This window comes from Gallus gallus, chromosome 2 (assembly GCF_016699485.2).
Source record: "Gallus gallus isolate bGalGal1 chromosome 2, bGalGal1.mat.broiler.GRCg7b, whole genome shotgun sequence".
Lineage (NCBI taxonomy): Eukaryota > Metazoa > Chordata > Aves > Galliformes > Phasianidae > Gallus > Gallus gallus.
Genome location: NC_052533.1, coordinates 5,059,785 through 5,080,749, shown reverse-complemented (window position 1 = coordinate 5,080,749; position 20,965 = coordinate 5,059,785). Strand labels below are relative to the sequence as shown.

Here is a 20,965-nt window from a genome sequence, read left to right as displayed (position 1 = left end):
GGTAAGTTTTATCCAAATCTCTGGATTTTCGTACTGTGGGCAGAGACCGTAGTCTAAACTGTCCTGGACCAGATTTTATTTCTTTCCCTGAACAAATTGAAAAGGTTTCCTTCAGAGCCAAAATGAAATAAAATAAAATACAGCAGTTAAAAATAAAACTCTCAATCTCACCAATAACAGAGCCCAGCAAGTATTTCCATCTAATAGTAATGCATTACATACGGACTCAGGGCAGTACTCTCCCTTTGAAGATCATGGGAATTTTGCCATTTATTTCTGCATAAAAAATAAAATGCTGAATGCTGAGTATAAGTCTGGCTGGCTGCTGGCTGAAACACTTTGCAGAGTGAAATCATTCTAGCCTTTCTACCCAACAACAGTCACCTTCACTGAGTCTCACACCAGTAACATGGGTTTGGAAAAATCTGGTGTGTTGGGAGATGGGTGGTTTGCATGCAAGCTGATGGATTTGTTGCATCCAGTCATTTGCTGCTGGTGGCATACAAGGCACATTTGTGATGTCAATAGGGCCATTAGGTGACTTTCTTTCATGTCCCCATTAGATGTGAAAGTGGCTTGGAGCATTGCCTTCTTACTGCAAGTGGGGAAACAGAAGTGTTAAATGGTAGCTGTAAGGGCCTATGGGAGACAACAGAACAACATCTAGGTCTAGAGACTTCCTAGGTTAAAGTCATCTTTCCTTGGATCCAAGCTGGGTGGGCCCTGGGCAGCCTCATTTCATGGTTGAAAACCCTGGCTACAGGAGGGGGGTTGGAACTTGGTAATCTTTATGTCCCTTCAACCTAAGACATTCTATGGATCAAACTGATTATCCTACCAAACCCTGAGTAATGATCACCTTCAGATACTAAGGCACAGAGTATGCAACCAGAATTCAAGACATCGAAGAGAAATTGAGATTTCCATAACCCTGGGGCCAGATCCTCGTGTTCTCCACCCAGCTAATGGAGAAAAGCAGTTACTGTTGAATAGTGAATTAGAAGACCTCGAAAAGGTGCATACCTCCCTCCTCTGGTTGACGTAAGGGTGCATGCATTAGCAAGCAGTCTGAACTGCTCTTTTGAACTGCAGAGCCACTGAAAATATTGCAAATACAGCCTTTAATCTGATCGTCTGTCATATCTTATCTGACCAACAATTTCAACACATAAAAGTTCTGCTAAAACCTGAGCACATACAGCCTCCCCTCCAGCCGTCTACAGCTAATGATTAACATGCTGGTGGAGCAAACGATAGAAGCTGTTCTTAATGAGCAAAAAGTCTGTTGCAAAACACATCTCCAGCCCTGCAGAGTGCCAGCGGTTTTGTTTGAGAATTGCACCAACTTCACTGTCTTTACTCTCTGCAAAGCTTCCAGTCCATCGCTCAGCCCTCTTGTTGAAGGAACAGTTGGATCAGTTTTTGGATCAGTTGTTGGATCACTTGAAGACCTAGCTCAAAACTGGCCTTGAGTGACCCAAAGAGATTAGCTCCAATGTACCACCTTTCTGTAAACACCCTTATCTTATACAAGTAAGCTCTGGGTTTAGCTTTAGTAAGTCCATCTTACTTTGTATCCCATTTTACACATTCCTACAGGCTTGAAATTATTCTTCCCTTCAAAAATTCTCTAGTGGCTGCCTGGATAACTCCCTTATTATCATAGACACTTCACTCTCACCAATAGACTAGTCTGGTGTTCCTCATATTGGCTTAGCTGTCCCTCGAGACATTGAGCTTATATTACCTGACTGAAAACAGACTAGCAGTGGAAAAAAAGTAGGAGGCAATTTAATCTGAGGATAGGGAAGTTCAGAGGAATGAAAAAATTCAACGAGAATGGCTGAATAAGGAGAAATCGGGTAAGAGATGGTCCTTAAGGCAGCATAATTCAATGGCTTATTTGACAAAAAGAGTGCAAGAGTTGGAGCAAATGTAGAAGTTAAAAATAATAAGAACAACAACAAACCGGTGGCTTGCAAGAAAAGAGAAAGAGGGATCAAATGAGACTGCACAGGTGGAAAAGATATGAGCAGTAGGTTCTTCAGAGAAGGAAACAAGCTGGAAAAACACACTGAAATTCAGAAAGTGTTGCTTTGAGATAAAAACCTCATATAGGTGGATCACAGCACCACATTCCAATGGTTCACAGACTCTGTGCAGACAGGGATACACAATGGGCAGAGGGGATGCCTGAGTCCAATGGGACACTGTGGGGAAGAGGCAAATAGGTGAAATTTGGGCAGGAACTGGAGCCAGCTGTGATTTTTAGCTTAAATTCTTAAGCTCTGACAGATCGAGGACATTAGTAACTCTCACAATATCTTCACCAACATCTCTGTTTATTTGTATACAATTTCGGTAACAAGAAGGGGAGAAATAATAACTCTCCATGAAATAATGAATGGAAACTACACTGGGACCATCTTTATGGGCTGTAGGATCCATGGAAGTAACAAACAATTAATCTGCCACCAAAAAAAAAAAAAAATCACCTTTAGACAATGTTTTTTTTACTCATTCCAGAAAGAAACACAGCAGGAACTCCACTTTTCATGAAGTTTTCTATGTCAGTCTGAGGGAACCCATTTTCTTCTTTATTGTCCTTATGTTCAATTTTTAATTATTACCTTTTTCTCCTTGTAAATTTAGATCTGCTCCCATTACACTTAGAGAGCAATAATGAAACCCTCCTGTAGCTAATTTAACACCTTTAAATTCCCATGGAAGTTAGCCAAAAATTCTGATGGATAGTGAAATGCCTACTTTACTTAAGGGGAGGAAAGTTCAAATCCTACTCAAGCTATTTTTATGAAAATAAGATGTTGGTTAACTCTGTCTTGTTTTCCAACAAGATGATTAAAGAATAATCCTTGTTCATTATGCTAAAATGACTGTCAAATAGGTATCAACTTGTCCAAAGTATTTCACATTCCCTAAAGATAAGCTAGGAATACCCATAAAGACACAATATCTTCAGACATACTTGTAGGAGTTTCCCATGCAATCATCAAATTACACAAGAGGTAAAAAAAGAAGGTCAGAAGACTGAGCAGGCTAAAGTATCACACTGAGAAAAGTGAAGTTTGTGAAGTCCACTGGAAGACAATGGTAAATCTATTGCTGGCTGCACTGGAGGCAGAACAATACAGATTTCCAAACCAATCTCACCTTCCTCTCAAAAAGTGATACAAAGCCAATAACTACTGGGTGATAAGGAGACATTCAGCAAACACATCACTCCATATACCCATGGCCAACCTAGACACATTCTCTTCTTCCGTGTCTGCCTAGCTCCAATCTCAAGAGGACTGCACACCCAGCAAGGGTAGGGTGGGAGGGTGCAACATCTGTGGCACATTACAAGTTTCTTGTAATGTAGTTACAAGCACATCTTCTGAAGGGATGTTGCTAGCACACCATTAACTATCTAGTTCTGACCTTCACTGTCATTGCTTTTTCCCTAATTAAGGCCATTTAAACCGTCTTTCCACCCTATTGCTATGATGGTGTTGCCTACATTGTCCACAGGAACCCCAAGTCTCATATCCTTCCCAGATCCCTAAGCCTGCTCACATTTGCTTTGGATGCACCGTGACTTCTGTTCTTAGCCTGATTAAATACCCCAAAGCATACATTTACACCTGTACAATATTCTAACTCACCCCGAAGGAGAGCTTTGAGAAGAAAACCACTAAGTGCCTCTGTTGCAACTGTTTGTACAAGAAAAAGTTCATATAAGTCCAGGGAAAACCATGAGTTTTCTGCTTCTTTCTACATCCATCACTAATTATTCTACTCATTTTTGGGGAAGGGGGGGGACACACCACAATTAAAGGTAAAGAAGAAATCAGTTGAATAGCCAGAATACAAATGAAAATGGTATCTTTTTAATAAATGGAAAATTTCATGGAGCATATGTATTAATCTGCTTTTATTAAATGAGTTCAAGTAACACAGTATGCAGATGAAAGATGATCAGAGTATATGTAACTCAAATACTTTTGCTAGAGGCACCAAATGACAAGGGAATCATCAACAGCATGCACATGAAGTCCTTGACTTGCTCATCAGTGCCGCTCAGAGACATGGAAACAATGTTCACATGCCTACTGTGCTCTATGCAAGGCAACTTAGCACAGATATATATCCTAAATACAGGGATTGAAGCGGCTCAGGAGCAGATCCATCTAGATTAAACTGTGTGCTGCAGTTCCTGAGCTGAGTCCAGGACCCAGGACCACACTCAAGGGCCTTGACTTCTGGGAGTCTCTCAGGTAGCACTGCCAGCTTGGACACTAACTCATAACTCATAATGTTGAACCCTCGAGGGGCTGTTGATGAGACATTTTCCACATCTAAGGGGTCTGGTCCAGTTTATGTTTATTTTTTCTCCATCACAGTTGTTATCATAAGACAGAAATGAGTTATAAAATAGTAACATGATGTGGTTCTGTGTATATACTGGAGAGTTTTGCAGGTGAAGATGGCTGAGTTTAGGTGTCAATATGTGAGTGAGGAATCCATGTCAGTGGAGATCTAAGGTTCAGTTCGGTGAACTATGGATTTTCAAGGCAAAGAAAGCAGGTTCTGCTACAAGTGGGGCAAGGAAGACTCCTTGGAAGGGCTAGGAGAGCAAGTAAAAAATATACACTGAGCAGTCCTTGCATGACAGAATATCTCTTTTTGTTTTAATTTTTTCTCTTGGTCAGAAGACATCAGCCCCTAACACACATCCTGTACACGTGGAAAAAAAAAATATAAATAACTAAAATCACAGCTGCCTCTGGGCCAGAGCACGCCAGTTGTTTAATAGGTCACAAACCACTTCACCTAAATGAAAATAGCTTCATTTTCATTTAATGTTCACGTGCACCTTTGAGTTGCGTGGGCTGTCATTGGGTTGCTGGGAAGTGTTTCATGTATATACATTTCTCAAGAATCACATACTTACAGAATAGGTAAGTTAATCAATGACTTTTTTCTGTTTCTTTCTCAGTTTCTGTTTCCTTCTAAGGATTTTGCATATTTAGTTTCTAGGAAAACAAACAAATAGAAATCCTCTACCAAACCATGAGTAACTGCTAGACAAAGATCCCCAGTACCATTTCACTGTTTGGTCATTTACCAGGACCATTCAGTATGAATATTGCTTTTCTTAAGCTCTTGTCATTTGTCAGTACTTGGGTGATCATGTGGTGACCTACTTGGATGGGAAATTCCTTTATGAGTTACATCTCTACCTGGGAGGAAAAAAGAAAAATATATGTGTGTGTGTGTGTGTGGTTATTTATATGTACATAGAAACATATATTTAAACCTGGACAAATATATTTATAGCATAGACAAATATATTTAAAGCATGGACAAATGAGAGGTGTGTTTATTGAAGTTGCATGCAGTGGCAAGTGACCAAATCTGCATGCATTAGCCCAATCATCAATGTTGGATGGAACAAAGCAGCTGCTTCACCAACTCTTCTCAGAGTCTGAAGAAGGATTTGCATGCTTGAAAGCTCAGTTGGTGGATTTTTCTAACTATTTTGGTCTAACAAAACAATTTTGGCTTTGTCAAAACCAACATCTCGCCCTACAAAACTTGCCTCACTCCTTTCCCTCAACTACTGGTGGTCCAAAACCACCAAACAAGAAGTGCCAGCTCTCCAGAAAGCAGGTGTAGCTGTGAGTGTTGGGAAACAATCAGTTTGCCAAATTTAGACTGGTTGCAATACGAGGTTTTTCCCACTATAGATATTACCCCTCATCCTTCGTTCAGATTACTGTCATTTCTGACTACTTTTGGTAATAAATCTTCCATGAATTGCTGTATATGTAAAGCTTAGTGGAAAATCCTTACCAGAAATTGATCTAAAATGAACACTTATAGAAACCGAGATGATAAGAAGGTGGCTGACAGTGACTTTCATTTGATCGTAACTACGGTGTGTGAGTCCTTTCATGACCTTGCACAAATTGTGGTAACGTGCAGATACAACGCCAGCTCAAATAGCCCATTGCCAAGATTTCTGAGATAATGTTAAGAGTGAATATAGTGAAAAAGAAAGAAAAAATGAAAAAAAAAAACAAAAAACAAGACCAGTAGCTTTGCATATGAAAGGGAAAATAGGAGGAGGAGGGTAAAATCACCAGGGTGAAGTACAACATGTTCAGTAGACTCCAGTCCCTTGGCTGCCTGCCCAACGACTTTCCTGAGCAGAGCTCTCCTAGCAACCAGTCCCCAGCCATTTGAATTTTCATGTATCGCTATGTCGGCAGTGATGTCATGGTTTCCATAGCTACTATCAGCTGGAGGAACTATGACACTTACGCTGCTAAGTAACTGAGAAAAATTGACCCAACTGAAATATTTCAGGCAACTCTGGGAGACGTGTGCTGTTGAGCTCACAGCTGGGCGCCATGCGGTGCATGCAGCCTTGCCTTTTGCTGATGGAGCCGTTCTTCCTGAGCACCGAGCTGCTTTCAGCTCACAACTGGAGGCAGATATTCATCCAGCTCTAAGTGTTTCATTGTAGAAATTAAACACTGCTATTAATTGAACTCCCCATCCCACAGGCTGCCCAGCTCTGGCTGGTTAGAGCACACTTGCAAGAAGAGAACAGGCAATCCATTTGTCATGCGATGGCAACTTCTAGCATGGGGAATGAAGTGTTTCAATAAGGGAAGGCTTTGATCCTTTTCATAACAGAGTATTTAAATAATTGCTAACCAGGCAGAGACTTCGGGCAATATCCCAGGGAGTGTTTAGTTATTGCAAAAGGTTAAACTGGGCCTTTGGTGCACAAGCAAAAAAAAATAGTAGGACTCAAGAAATTTGGTCAAGGGATTTAGTGTGAAGTCACAGTTCTGCTGATGTGAAATAGACTAGAGGACAGGAGATGGTATGGATGCCTTGTCTACTTAAGAATGTCCATGGAACATACACATGGCGCAGAGCAAACAGGATCAGCACTTGCAATCTCACAGCTGATAGCTCAGATTGCAACAACTGGGCTTAAGAACCTCTGAAAATAATTTGAATTTTGCAAGAGAAGCACAAAATATTGAATATACCCTACTGAGACTATATTGCCCTCCACAACATTACCGAGCCATGCTTGCCAGCCAGGGGTTTGTCACACATTATGTGCTTGGAGGAAGAAATCTTGCTGCTCCAAACATTATTGCAAAGCTTTGAAAGGCAATCTTTTCTCTCAGCCAAACCGCATCTTCCCCTCTAGGTTCTTCTTAGCACAGTTTACCATGAAGTCCTCAAGAAATGATCCTGAAGTAAGCAACTGGAGAATAAATAAACCTATGAAATAAAATTCTGGGTAGTGTTGGACACTGTGTTTTTTTTTTTTTTTTTTCCATGAAGTTTCATAGAATCAGAGTATCATTAAGGTTGGAGGAGACCTCCTCTTCTAGTCCAATCGCAGATATTGCCCACTAACTCATGTTCCTCAGTGCCACATCTCCACGGTTCAGGAGCACCTCCAGGGATGGTGACCCCACCACCTCCCTGGGCAGCTGTGCCAATGAACCACCACTCTTTCAGAGAATAAATTTTTCCTAATGTCCAACCTGAAGGGTGCAAAGACCAGATGGTGAATGGAGAACTTATCCTGATGCTGGCCGGGTCTGTGACGTCCTGACCAGAGTCCCTATAAAACTATCCATACAGTGCACCTGCATCTACCAGCACCATCTATAGCACTCAGGGGAGCTCCCCTGTGCCCAGTTCCTTGTGGTTTGGCATCCATGGAAAATTTCCCACCAAGGAACACAATTTTTCCTAATATCCAACCTCGACCTCCCCTGACTAAACCTCTTTTGAAAGGAGGAAGAAAGTTAAGGACCTTATCTGTGGTAGTTCATAACATTTCTGGGGACATGTCTGCAAGGGGAGTAAACTGTTCAGCACATATTGTCCAGTAGCCCCAGTGTTAAAATCCATTCCCTCAGGTATTGTGACCTCCCTTTTTGCAGGTATCTTAGAATCATAGAATGGCTTGGGTTAGAAGGGACTTCAAGTTCCAACGCCCTTCCCTTCATGCAGATGTTATAATTTCTGAGCTGATTTCCACTCATGTCATGTGTGATAGCTGTGACCAGATTCAGTGGCCCATGTATCAACAGCCAGTGTCTCTGTATGTCCCCTCTGGTCTCCAAAACATTGCAGGTCTGTTGTATATCCCCACTGCTCTCCTCCCACCCCCTGGGATTATTCCTGGGATGATCCCATATCCCAGATCTTTCCAAATGGCAGGAAGTATTTATTTTAGGCAACTTCTTTCCACCATTTACTGTAAAATTGCCAAGCTTACACACTGCCTTGCAGGCTGATAGGCTCAAAGAGCCCACACTGTGCTGGAATATGTGCTATATAGCTCACATTCATCTCACATTCATTTTAACAGTGGCCTATGTCCAGCCAGTCTCCTTTCAGCTTCCTTAGAGCTGATCTGCAGATAAACTCAGCTGAAATGGGAACTCATGCAAATCGTTGCTTTTTTGCATACATTTATTATACAGTGACACATCAGAGTACAGATACCCATAGGTCTGAATAATCATTCACAGGTCATGTTCTCTACTCTGACAGGTACATCTTGAACATGAAGGACTGGGTTCACCCACCTAAATGTGTGCTGCCTGGCCTGGGGACATAACGATCACCTGATGTTCCTGCTTGAGCCAACAGCCATCCCCAGAAGGTAATGCAAATCTTAGCTGGCCTGATTCTCGTTCTGGAAGCTCTGCCTGGTGTGTAATTAACCACCGAACTTCTCAAGCACAGTCATGTTTGCTCAGGTTCACCAGCTGCACTTCCATCTCCAGACACGTCCTTGGGGCACCATGTAGCTGCTGTAGTAAGATCAGCATATCATAGAATCATAAGATTGTTTGACTTGGAACAGACCCCTGAAAGCCATGTGGTCCAAATCCCCTGCAATGAACATGAACACCTACAACTCCATCAGGTGCTCAGGGCCCTATCCAGCCTGATCCTGAATGTCTCCAGGAACAGGGCACCCACCACCTCTATGGGGAAATGTAGGAGCATCCAGGTTCCAAACAGACCAAACTTGGGTCTTCTTGCAGTGGGCAGCTGTGCTACACTTTGCCATAGGAAGGATTTGATGCTAAAAACAGACATAAGAATCCAGTTAAATCCAACAGACATCAGACAGATTCATGGAAGAGAAATTTTGTGAAGGTAAATATGAAGAAACCACAGTCTTCTCAAAGAAATGGATGGCTTTGAAGATCTCTCAGAGAAATACATGTGTTTATCTTGTTTTATACCCTTCTCTAGGCAAACCCCTCATGGCCACAGTAGGGGAGAGGATATGGGGCATTATCTGACTCAGCATGGCCGTTCTTATGTTCTTATTATCAAAAAGCAATATTTTTATCATGTTATTTTTGTGTGCCAGTGAGAATCCCCTGCTGTCGAGCCCTGGGCGAAAGCTCTCACAAGCAGTGATACCGATAAGGCAGCCCAGACGTATGGTGTAATATCTCTTCATCCCTGTTAGTAAGCTGCTGGGCTCTCCCTGACTGTTTCTTGCTCTTACAGCAGATTTTAAAGCAGAAATTGTTCTCTGGGCATGCATAGAGAGTAAAAAGACTCTTTTTTGCTGACTCAAGCCTCCTTTCTCTTGGCTGTATTGACCAGCAGAATGGCTGGATTGCAGCATTCACCCAGCCCTTCCCTCTGCAGATCTCAGAGAACTTTCAAGAATAGAGGCCAAGTCTTTGGTCTTCTATGCAATACTCCCCACATGGACTTTGCTGTGCCATCTTAGTGAAGCTCTGGAGGGGTGGTGGATGCACCGTCCCTGGAGACACCCAAGGTCAGGCTGGATGGGGCTCTGAGCACCTGATGGAGCTGTGGCTGTCCCTGTTCATCGCAGGGGCGTTGGACCAGATGGCCTTAAGGGCTCCCTTCCAACTCAAACGATTCTATGATTCTATGATCTGAGCACCCTCAGATCTAATGCGCTCCAGTCATGTAGGTGACCCAGTAGTGCATCCTTGGGAGTCTTAGAATCCCAAATGCCACCCTGCAACCAGCAGAGCTGGGTACCTGGCCTCCCTCTGCCATCTTAGTGACAGACAGGCAGCTCCAGAGGCAACTCAGAGGAGAAGGAAGGTACAGGTTTCAGCTGCCAATAATAGCAAAGGTGCTGAAACTACCAGGATCAGCCAGGTGACTGGTATTAGGTGAAGACAAGCCTAGCCTGGAGTCATTTCATGCTCATAGCACTGTTCCTCTCAAGCAGTGAGCTGGGAAATCAAGACATGAATTCTCACTGTGTTGCCCTTGCACGCTTTATTTGAGATCCCTTGCAGGCCAAGCCAGCATTAAGTGGGTGATCTTCACATGATCAGACAACTGAACACTTGGCAAGGGCACTGTGATTTCATGACCTACAGAAATCACAAATCCGTGTATTATTCCCCTCGATGCTGGGACAATGCCTACGCTCACCCCTGAGCCTTTCACGCAGGCACTGGTGTTTTATTTTCCAGGAGATAATTAGATCTGCTAGAGACCGTGTGTCTGCTTCCAAGTAATAGCTGGATGTGCTATTTTCAGGCATAATTCAGAGTAACCCACAGCAGCAGCTCAGGGTGTTTTTTTGGCAAGTGTTTTGCAACAGCGCTGCAAAGTTTTTAATGTGCCACCGTTTCATTGCAGTTGTTAACACAGATGTCTGTTGAAAGATAGTGTTGCACATCAGGATCTCTCAGGCACCAGCACTTTCTCAGAGATGCGTGTCCCTGGCAGAATCAGTCCCTGAAAACATACCCTCCAAAAATGTGTGGGAGCATTTCTCACAGGCCTGAATCCTGCCTCGAAAAGACCAGCCTTGTTTTAAGTGTGAGCTCACACATCTGTGCATACACAGGCGAGTTGCTCAGGGTATCTGTGTAACTGCACTCTTCACGCCGTTATCTGCACACGGGGAACGACTCGTTGCATATTCACTTTGGTCATTTGCAGAGGTCCTCATGAGGAACATATGTTGAACAGTGATTGCTTTTGTGATCTAGGTACGTGACCAGCAAACGCAATCACCAGATAGTCCAAGATCTATTCAGGAGGAATTAACCATTGATGGAGAATGTGAATGAAAAAACTCTGTGTGAGTATATGCATTGTCATGCTCTACTCCATGCACCTCAGCCTGGATAACAGGGGCAGATGAAAACCTTCTTCTGGTCTGGCCCTCTGTAGAGGGACCTCATTTGGCTTCTGTCCCTTCTTCTGAAGCCTCTGATACGTTTTTTTCTTCAACCACCAGCTCTCTCCACCATCCTGGGTGCAGGAAGAGCAACAGAACGGGCCGTGGACATCAGAAATATCTGCAAGAAACTCATCTTGGAGGCAACGAGGGCATCAGAGAAGTCACCAAAATTGACTGCAAATGTACTCATGCCCCTGCTGTGGTCTGTTTGCAGATGTCTATCCCTCTGGCGATGGCACAGCATATCCACGAGGCTTCGTGCTCAGCTCCCCGCCACTGCCCACCCCATCTCCCTGTATCTCCATCACCCTTCACCACAGCTACATTACACTCATGCTGTATGGTTGTTTCCCTGCTCCTGGTCCTCAGTCTCCCCTACCAGCGCACAGTGGGTGATCATAACCATTGCTCCTGGATGTACAAAGACTGCTGTTGTGAATGGTTTTCCCTCCAGCAGAGCACTGCCCCATGGCTCAACCCACAGAGAGAGCAACTCCTGGAAAGTGGGACATTTGTTCTGGTGGGGCAGGTGGCCAGGGCCCCTTACCAGCTCCCCCCTGTTGCTCTGGCTGTCCGACCACCTGACCACGTGCCGAGACACAGACTTCCCCTGAGGCCTCCCGAGAGCTTTGGGCCTCTATCACTGAGCAGATGGGTGCTGGAGCATGCCCATGGGGAGCTGGTACCAGTAGAGCTGCAATGAGTATTTTGGAGCAATTCAGTCCTTCCCTGAATGAAATGCTGTTCATTGCCAGGCTCTGGCTCCTATTGTCACCCAGTGATGAATGGGGCATCAGCGCGCTGTAATACTCTATTTGTTTTAGAGGTCAGTGTCAGACTGAAGGGTATTCTTCATAAACCAAATCAGGGAGTTTGTGCTTACGTGACCAGATTGGTAAGAGTATGTGAAACCCCCAGTAACTCCCATTGTCCTGAATGGGAACAGAGCTCTTTTGAAGATCTTACCCATAAATTATCTGCCAGCTCCCCACTCGTGCTCTAATTCAAATACAAACTCACAGGCGATGAGCTTGTGCTGCTGCCGAAGAATTTTTGCTGTCTGGGCCCATGGTTTGGTCCTGCAGGAATCACACTGTCCAACACCGACCCCCACCCCTTGCACAAGGACATCACAAGCTGGCTGGTGAAATTCTTTGTTTTCCTTTTCATCCCTTCCTGCTTCTGAGCATCATCTACTCTGATGTGACAGCCCGCAGGGGGATGTGCAGCAGAGGGGGCAGGGAGCAGTGGCTGGGAAGCCAGCATCAGTCAGGATGGGAGAATATCATTTCTTCTTGCTTTAAAAATAAGGCTGTTAAGATGGTTCCTTTTCATTTATTTTCCTGGCGAGTTTGAGACTAATAACACCTTTACCCTAGGAGAACATGCATCAGGTCAGTGTTGCCAGCTAGGACACATGGAGCATTCTGCTTAAACCCTCACCCCTCTTGTTCCGTGGGCATAGGGAGCAATGTTGAAGCAATGTCATCAGTCAAAGCACAAGAGACTGGGTGATCCACCCAATTGGTGTTCGTGGATGAAACAGAGCATCTGGCTGCTCGTACACCCCTTTCTTACTTGTCTGCAGCCTGGCATATTTTACAAGGATGAATTGGTCACTGTTTGTTGAGAGCTGCTACATGCCCTTAGTGTTTGCCACTCTTCTCTGCTGGCACCACTGCTACCTGGGAGAAAATGCACTGAATACATGAAACCCCCCCTGTCCAGGGCCAGTGTTAAGTTCCAACACAAACCCATGTGAAATCTAAAATCTGCATCAGATCTGCAGCCCAGCAGCGCTCCTTTGAGCCCCTGAGTGACAGACACCCAACACACATGCGCATCAGCGAGGATGCATGTCTTTCTGAAGAGGAATATTTTAAACAGTGCAAAGCCCCCTCACTCCTTGCTTTCCCAGCAAAGAATGGATTACATTGCACCAACTGAAACACAGCATTTTTTGCAATTAAAAAAACAAATAATTACAGAGCTCAATGCCATGAAGCTTGAGATGCACTGAAATGACATGTATTACACATACATACATGAAGAGCAGAACATACTTCAAAACAAATTTCCAGAATTGAATCAAAATTGACTACACGCCAAAACAAAAACATCCTGAGATAATTTTTCTTCTATCTGATCGCATAATGAGAAAATACTTGTTTTCCTTACAATTTAGAAAGACAACGTGTTTCATAACATCAAAGTACTACAGAATCTGAGTCCGCTGTATCTTGGCTTGGTACTGCTCTCCAGCTCAGATGTTACTGCCACTTGAACACCAGGGGATGAAGCCTGTAAATCCTTTATCATTATAGAAGAATGTCAAAGAGTAAATGCACTTCAAAAATACCAAGCATTAAAGGGGATGCTTTACAGGAGATCCTAGGGCCCAATTCTGATCTCGTTACTAACTGCCCATAAAAGAAGGAAATATTCAGGGCAGGAAGAGTGCTTTCATAAAACCATAGAATCACAGAATCAGGTTGGAAGAGACCTCTAAGATCACCAAGTCCAACCTCAACCCACTGTGTTCACTGACCATGTCCCTCAGTGCCACGTCTCCATGGTTCTGGAACACCTACAGGGATGGTGACCCCACCACCCCCCTGGGCAGCCTGTGCCAAAGCCTCACCATTCTCTCTGAGAAGAATTTTTTTCTTAATATCCAACCTGAACTTCAGTGGCACAACTTAAGGCCATTGTCTCTTGTCCTGTTGCTTTGTGCCTCGGTGCTGGGTTCTCAGGATATGGGCAGCTTTTCCACAACAGCCACTGGTTGGTATGGGCACAGCTCTGGCAGATCATACATAACATTTGGCATCCTCCTTGCTTTCTTTCTCTACAGGGTTGCTGAGAAGAAAAGGATGCTGAGTGGTCCTTGTGTGTCCTGCAAATTCCTCACTATCAAAATAACCCAACTCTCAAAAGATACCTGGACGTGCTTCAAAGGGCAAAGTGGTCAGCATGAAACTCTCTAAAGATTTTTCTAGCCCTAGATATTTGTAGATCTTTCCTACATCATGCCCAGATTATTCCCTTTCTCACTAACACCTGAATGCTAATGCATCTCTACAGGTTGGGTTGCTGTTAACTAGGCCTACATGTCCATCACCTCCTGCCTGACCAGTCCTTGAAGTAATGCTGCTGAAGTACTCATTCCATGCCCACTTTTCATCTGTATCTGGCTGCTAGGGAAAATACAGAGGATCTCAGAAAGTAGAGGGGACAGTGTGTTAGAAATAGACCCCACTGTCCTCTCAGCTAGGCCTTCATTTAACAAACCAGCCACACAAAACCAAGGCAGGCATTAATATTTAGTACATTTCTGAGAATGGAGTTAAGGAAAAGAGTTTTGCAGTTGCCAGTGCTGCATTTCTGCTTTCATTTTAGCGTGTTCTCGTGTCAGCTCTGTTTACAAATGCCCACAATGGCTGGACAGGAATGACTACAGAAGGAGAAGACTCCATCAGGCCTAAATCAAATTGCAGTATCTATTCCTCGGCACTGACCATACCGAGCACTTGAGATGACTCTGGTGCACAGAAAGTCACAAGCCCTTGCAGATACCCAGATTGGAGCAGATGGATTTTTCCATGACCCATCCTTGGAAAGAAAACAGCTTCTGTTGCCGCTGGGACATCCATAGTCCTCATTGTAGCCTCCCATTTGAGCAGTGTGTTTCTCAGCTTCAGTTGCACGGTAACATTTGCGGCCGTGTTTCTTATTAAGAAGGCAAGAATACGTGACCTTTTGCTGTGCAGAGATCTGGAGATTACTTACCAAAATAAAGAAGTTTATAATCTCCACAACTGTTGCCTGTGCATCGCTGATAGAGGGGAACAGCAGACACCTCTCAGTGGAAACAGACCAGCCTGATAAGATCTGCGGTTGAGTGTGTGTGAGTTGCACAGCATATTCTCAGTACTGGGACCATCAGAAGCATTTTTCTCTTCTCACTGCATGTCTCTTGCCACTTGATTCACACGATTCTTTCTGTGAAAACAACCTGGCCTGGTGGAAATGAGATTAGATATTAGGCTCTTTATGGGGCACATCTTCACGGGGGGAAAGGTTAAATTCTTTTTTGCTGGTTACCTCTCTGAGGCTCCCAAGACTGGCAGAAGATGTGGACATATCAAATACACTAACAATCAACCCCTTTCTCCTCTGCCTGGCTTTTAGACCTCGTCCAGAGGCAATGAATTGTATTGAAAGGGGTAAGGCTGGTAGAAACTGATCATGGGTTGGGTTTTTGTCCAATCCAAAAACTAGGGGACATCAATTGGAAGATGGAGGCAGGCTCAAAACACGCAGGAGGGAGTTCACCCTGTGCAGATCTCCTTGTCACAGGACACCACGGATGACAGACATTTACAGGGAAGCAAAACGAGTGAGCAAGTTAATGGGAGAGAAATTTAGAAATTACAAATTCTTACTGGTTGTCACTATGAGCCTAGAAACCAGCCCAGCTCAGGAAGGGCTGCATCTGGGGATTACTGCGAAATCACTCCAGAGAACTGTCAGAGAGGTGTTGGATGCCTCATCTTTGGTGACACTCAAGGTCTGGCTGGACAGGGCTTTGAGCACCTGATAGAGCTGTGGGTGTCCCTGGTCATTGCAAGGAGCTGGGCTAGATGCCTTTAGACATCGTTTCCAACTCAAACAATGTTATAATTCTATGATAATCTCTCTATTTTTACCTTCTTTCTTAGAATTGTACCTCTCTCTGGCCACTGCCAGAGAAATATGGGATGACGTGGACCTGAAAGTGCTGACTGTCATTCATGTTTATTTTCAGGCTTTGAATTTATCGTGAATAATCATGAATTTATATATAGAACTATCTGTTTTTTCTGCCCAGCAAAGAGTGCAACTGAACCATAGGCATCCACTGTTGCGAGATGAATATTTGCCTTTCCTGGCCACGCGCAGTTCTGCACTCAATGAACTACCCTGCAGTGTCCTGTGACGTAAGATTCCCTTTGCTTATGCACTTTGCTGTACAGGGTTCGTACAGTACTTCAACTCCAAGGACTGTGTAAAACAAATGGTATGAAGGAGTCTAGCAAACCTTAGCCTTCTGATACATCGGTATGTCGTCAACCTACACTGGTCCCAAGAGACATCATGGAAGCAGCAGTGTTCAGAGCTCCCAAGGAGGAGGTAAAGATGGGAGCACAAATGGCATCAAGGTGTGGGATTAAGAAAATCATAGATTTGTAGAATCATAGAATTGTGTGAGTTGGAAGGGACCCTTAAAGGTCATCCAGTCCAACTCTCCTGCAATGAACAGGCTGAATCCTGAAATCACAAAGCTGGAAGGTGTAAGTAGCTGCTGCTGTAAAATGCTCAGATTCCAGGAGCTGAATGGTTTAGTTGCATTTGATAGCAAGCAAGTTCATGCAGTCAGTTTAGTAAACTAGGGAGCTAGATAGCATCACCAATCTATTTGAACTGGGGAACTCTGATCCCTTGGGAGTACTTCCAGAAAACAGGGCTTGTCCTTCGGTCTATGCTCTTGGTGACCTGTAGCAAGAATGCATGAAAAAATACTTGAAATCAAATCACTTCCAGTATCATGTGTTGACAATATTAAATAAACATGTGAAAAAGCATAGGGTTGCAAAGAGTAACGCAGAGCAATGAAGACCGAGTGGCAGAGAGTGGTTTACATTAACAATCCAGCTCAGTGCAGGATTGCTATGTGCTGCACCTACACACTGGGGATTTTTTTCTGAAAGGGATGTAGGTGATCTCAGCTTCCCCAAATAATGTGCAGGTAGTAAGAACTTCCAGTGCAGTGCAATGCTCAGAAGACAAGCAGTAACTCTGAGTGTGAAAAAGGTGCAAAGAAGCAGTCGGCTGTAGGACTGCGGGCACTGCCCAACTTGCACACCAGCAGGATGGGTCCAGAGATGTCTTCTTTACAGAGTTTTTTTAAGCTGGCAAGAGCTCAGAGAAAAGCCACAGTGTTGACAGACTTGGAAAAGACTTAGCAAGTTCAGTACCTTGAATTTATTCAGGGCAGTAAAACGTGACCTGATTCGGGGCTGCTGCTTCTATGTGGGGCAGAAACTTCTGGTGGCAGTCAATAGAGAAGGAGCTAACAGCAGGCAGCAAGTAGACTGGAGTTAAATGTGTCAAGAAGCCTTCACCTAAGTGCAGACAACTGCATCTCGGTTTAGATACTCCAGGCTCCTCAATTGCCAACAGATATCCAGCCAATAGTGAATGATCTGTAAGGTCCAATTCCTCTCATCCTAAAGCAGTCAGCTGAAACAAGGCAGGTGGACTCCACCACAAAGTTGCTTTTTCTCTCCTTTGAATCTGAAGGGACTCTCAGGCAATTAAGCTCCTAAATTTAGGTAAGATGAATCCAACCAATTCAGCCCGTAAATGATGTACGCCTCTTCTGATGGCAAAGGTAATGAACCATTGCAACAACATATCTATAAATACAGTGCATTCTCCATCACCCAAGGGCTTTAAATGAAGACTGAGCATGTTCTGACATAAGAGGCTGTAGTTCAAACAGATGTTAAACAGCTGACACAAAGGTTCCTGGGCCAGAGACCTCTGCTCTGTGTCATATAGGGGTCTGGTAATAACTGTATTTTCCAGCTTTAACAAGATTTTGGATTAATATCCCAAAGGACCATTAAATGTTTTGTCAGTTTAAGTTCTCTATGACATCGTGTTTGGTATTTCAATATCTCTTGCACAGGACCACTCAGAAATCTGTACTTTCAGCCTCTCACACACTCCTTTTCCTTTTCTAAACCAGAAACAAAGATAACTGAAGGCAAGCAAGAGTGACTATTCTGTTAACTATGCTTGGGTCTTTGCTATAGGTGCAGGTTTTTGTGTCTTGTTGCCAGAGGTGCAGCAAAGAGAGAAGCAGTGCTCTTGGAAGAATCCCCATGAAAACAACATTTGTTTTTGCCAACGTTTTCCTGTTGTGCTCTGTTTTCAAAGTCATCTCAATTGAAAGAGGGAAGCTGTTTGGCCGCAAAACACATCTGTCACCTATCGCAGTCTGAAGAATTAGAGTTAAGCATGTCAGTGGGAAGAGGGGAGGAGGAAGGAGAGTAGAGTCTTGTAGCAAACAGCCCTCTCTTGAAAAATAGTCTATTTAAACTCTCCTTCAAAACCACAAGGGAATGCGGTGGCCATGTCAAATGAAAACATCTCCATCACACCAGGCAGCGTTGTGAATTAGCTAGTAACACTTTATATTTGAAAATAAATTGCAACTCGGTCTTTCAAGGAAGACAAAACAAATATGCCCCCTGTCCCCGCATGGCTTGTCCTACAGGCGGTCCTTCGGGATCTCCTATTGCATCTGGTGGCTCAGTGCCCACTAGAGACAAAACTGGGATCTGCCACATGCTGTGAGGGAAGAGGAAGAGAGTTGCTTATTCTCAGTCCAGCTTTGATAACAAAACTTGTCCTTTCCTCTCAAGTGTATTTGTATTTTTCTGAGGTCAAAAAAAAAAAAAAAAACCAAAAAAAAAACCCCAGCATGCTCAGATAAAGCAAACTCATAGGACCCTTTTACTCTAGCATCAAATCCGGGCTCATGGATAACACCATGAGATGTAAGAAACACACTTGGCTCGCCACATTTGTTGTTGCAAACATAACAACACGATGGTAAGAAGTGACCACAGTGAGATCCAAAGCAGTTATACTGCGGTGCGTAGTCCTGGATGCAGTTATCTTTTGAGTCACCCTTCCTGTCAATATTTATAGGGAAATAAAAGGCTCTGGCTGGAAATGAAGAAAGTTATTTTACTGGAACGCTAGGCACATTTTGGCTGCTAAAATCATCCGCAAAGCATTTAAAAAAAGATCACATGCTGTGAATCTATCATTAGATAGGGAGAGGTAGAAACAAGTCCTCAACAGCCTGAAACACTGGAAGATGGACAGAAGGGTTTTTTCCACATTAGTGAGTGTCTTTCCCACAGCTCACTCAAAAGAAACAATGAGTCCTCACTCGGTTTTCTGTCCCTGTTTGTTTGCCAAAGCAACTGGCACAAATTTTCCAGAGGAGCTGTGGATGCCCCATCCATGGAGGTTCTCAAGGCCAGGTTGGATGGGGCCCTGGGCAGCCTGAGTTGGTGGGGGACAACCCTGCCTGTGGCAGATCCAGGACTCAATGACCTTTAAGGTCACTTCTGACCGGAGCCATCCTGTGATTCTATTATATCCTTCCGTGGGACAGGAATGAAGGCCTCAGAAAAGGCTAATGTATCATAGCCTGAAAGCTGGCTAAAAACTTGAACATACTCCTTTCCTTTTCACTCATCTCAAGGGATTCAAGTAGCACCAAAAAAAGAAGAGCAAGAAACCAAGGTCCCTGGCTGTGACCCTGCATTTTAATCTGTGTTGATTACGTCCTTCTGTTGACAAGTTCTTCTAAGGTGATCTCTCAAAGTCTTCCATTGGGAAGATTCCTTTTTGTCTATCTACCTAGACAATTTGCATTCGGGAGCTGTACCCGGAACCAAGGATATGAGAAAATGAATATTTTACCACATCACGTGAGAGACATTAAAGAAGTGAACCAGAACATGAATAGCTCCTCCACAGATCCGAAATGGAGGACATGCCTCTCAGATTACCTCTCTCAAGGAAATATAGGGCTCTTGCTATTTCTGGCTACATCTGTGCTAGTGAATTAAGCAGTGTCAGGAGATGTTCCCTGCTAGTGGAGCTCAATGAGCCAAACTTTCAGATCATCAACACAGTCTCTGGCTGGTTCAGGTTCATGCCAACAAGCACTATCCCAAACAATTCCTAGAAAAGATCCATTCACAACGCGTAGTTTGCAACTCCCTTGCTTTTAACAGTGACAGATGTTTTAAAAAGTGAACATGGGCGGTTGCATACTAGTTGACTTCACTAGATACGTTTGTTGTTGTAATGTAGATAACTTCTTGGATCTTTTGTTTTCTTGCCCAAATCCATCCTCTTGTGTCTTGCGGCAGTGAGGGAAACTAAATATCCAGGTGTTTCTGGAGTCTTAAGCACAAAGCACATACTTTCCATCTCTGGAAAGTATGCCTGTATTATGTCCCCAGCATTATGTAAGGGTAAGGAAGGAATAAAGCAGGACAGGGGATGAGGCACTGGCACAGGTTGCCCAGAGAGGTGGTGGATGCTACGTCCTTGCAGGCACTCAAGGTCAGGCTGGATGGGGCCCTGAGCACCTGACAGAGCTGTGGGGGTCCCTGTTCGTTGCAGGGGAGTTGGACCAGATGGCCTTTCAAGGTTCCTTCCAAGTCAGATGATTTAATGATTCTAGTCAATAGCGTGAATAAAACCTGGAAGCCATTCAGCCCACCAAACCTGGATCCTTGCGGGCTCAGTGCAATTGCCCACAAGTAGACACGTAGGGGCACAGTCACCCTAGTGGGTCTAGAGGTGCATGGGGAAAATCAGTGAAGACTGCCAACAGAGCCAATGCACTGGAAGGCTTTTAGTGCTCATCTGTTTGGGAAGATGTATCTGCAAAGGGCAGAGTATGATTTTAGAATCTTCCAGATACCAACTTAATTCCTCTACTTGTCTCCTCTTGCAGGGACTGGGTGAAGCCCATCCTGTTCCTGCACAGTGAGAGTGGAATTGGCTGCATCCAGCGATTCTTGAAGCCACCCAAAAGCTTCCCACTATTGCGCTGAGCTTTGATATGGTTTT

General features: G+C 44.0%; 1 long non-coding RNA gene across 1 annotated transcript; it reads left to right on the top strand.

Moving 5' to 3' along the window:
- Nucleotides 1-4,788: 4,788 nt before the first annotated feature.
- On the top strand, nucleotides 4,789-13,833 carry LOC101749395. Its single transcript, XR_005856574.2, has 4 exons — nucleotides 4,789-4,961; nucleotides 8,602-8,713; nucleotides 11,061-11,152; nucleotides 11,312-13,833. It is a non-coding gene; the product is annotated as an uncharacterized LOC101749395 (long non-coding RNA).
- Nucleotides 13,834-20,965: the final 7,132 nt, after the last annotated feature.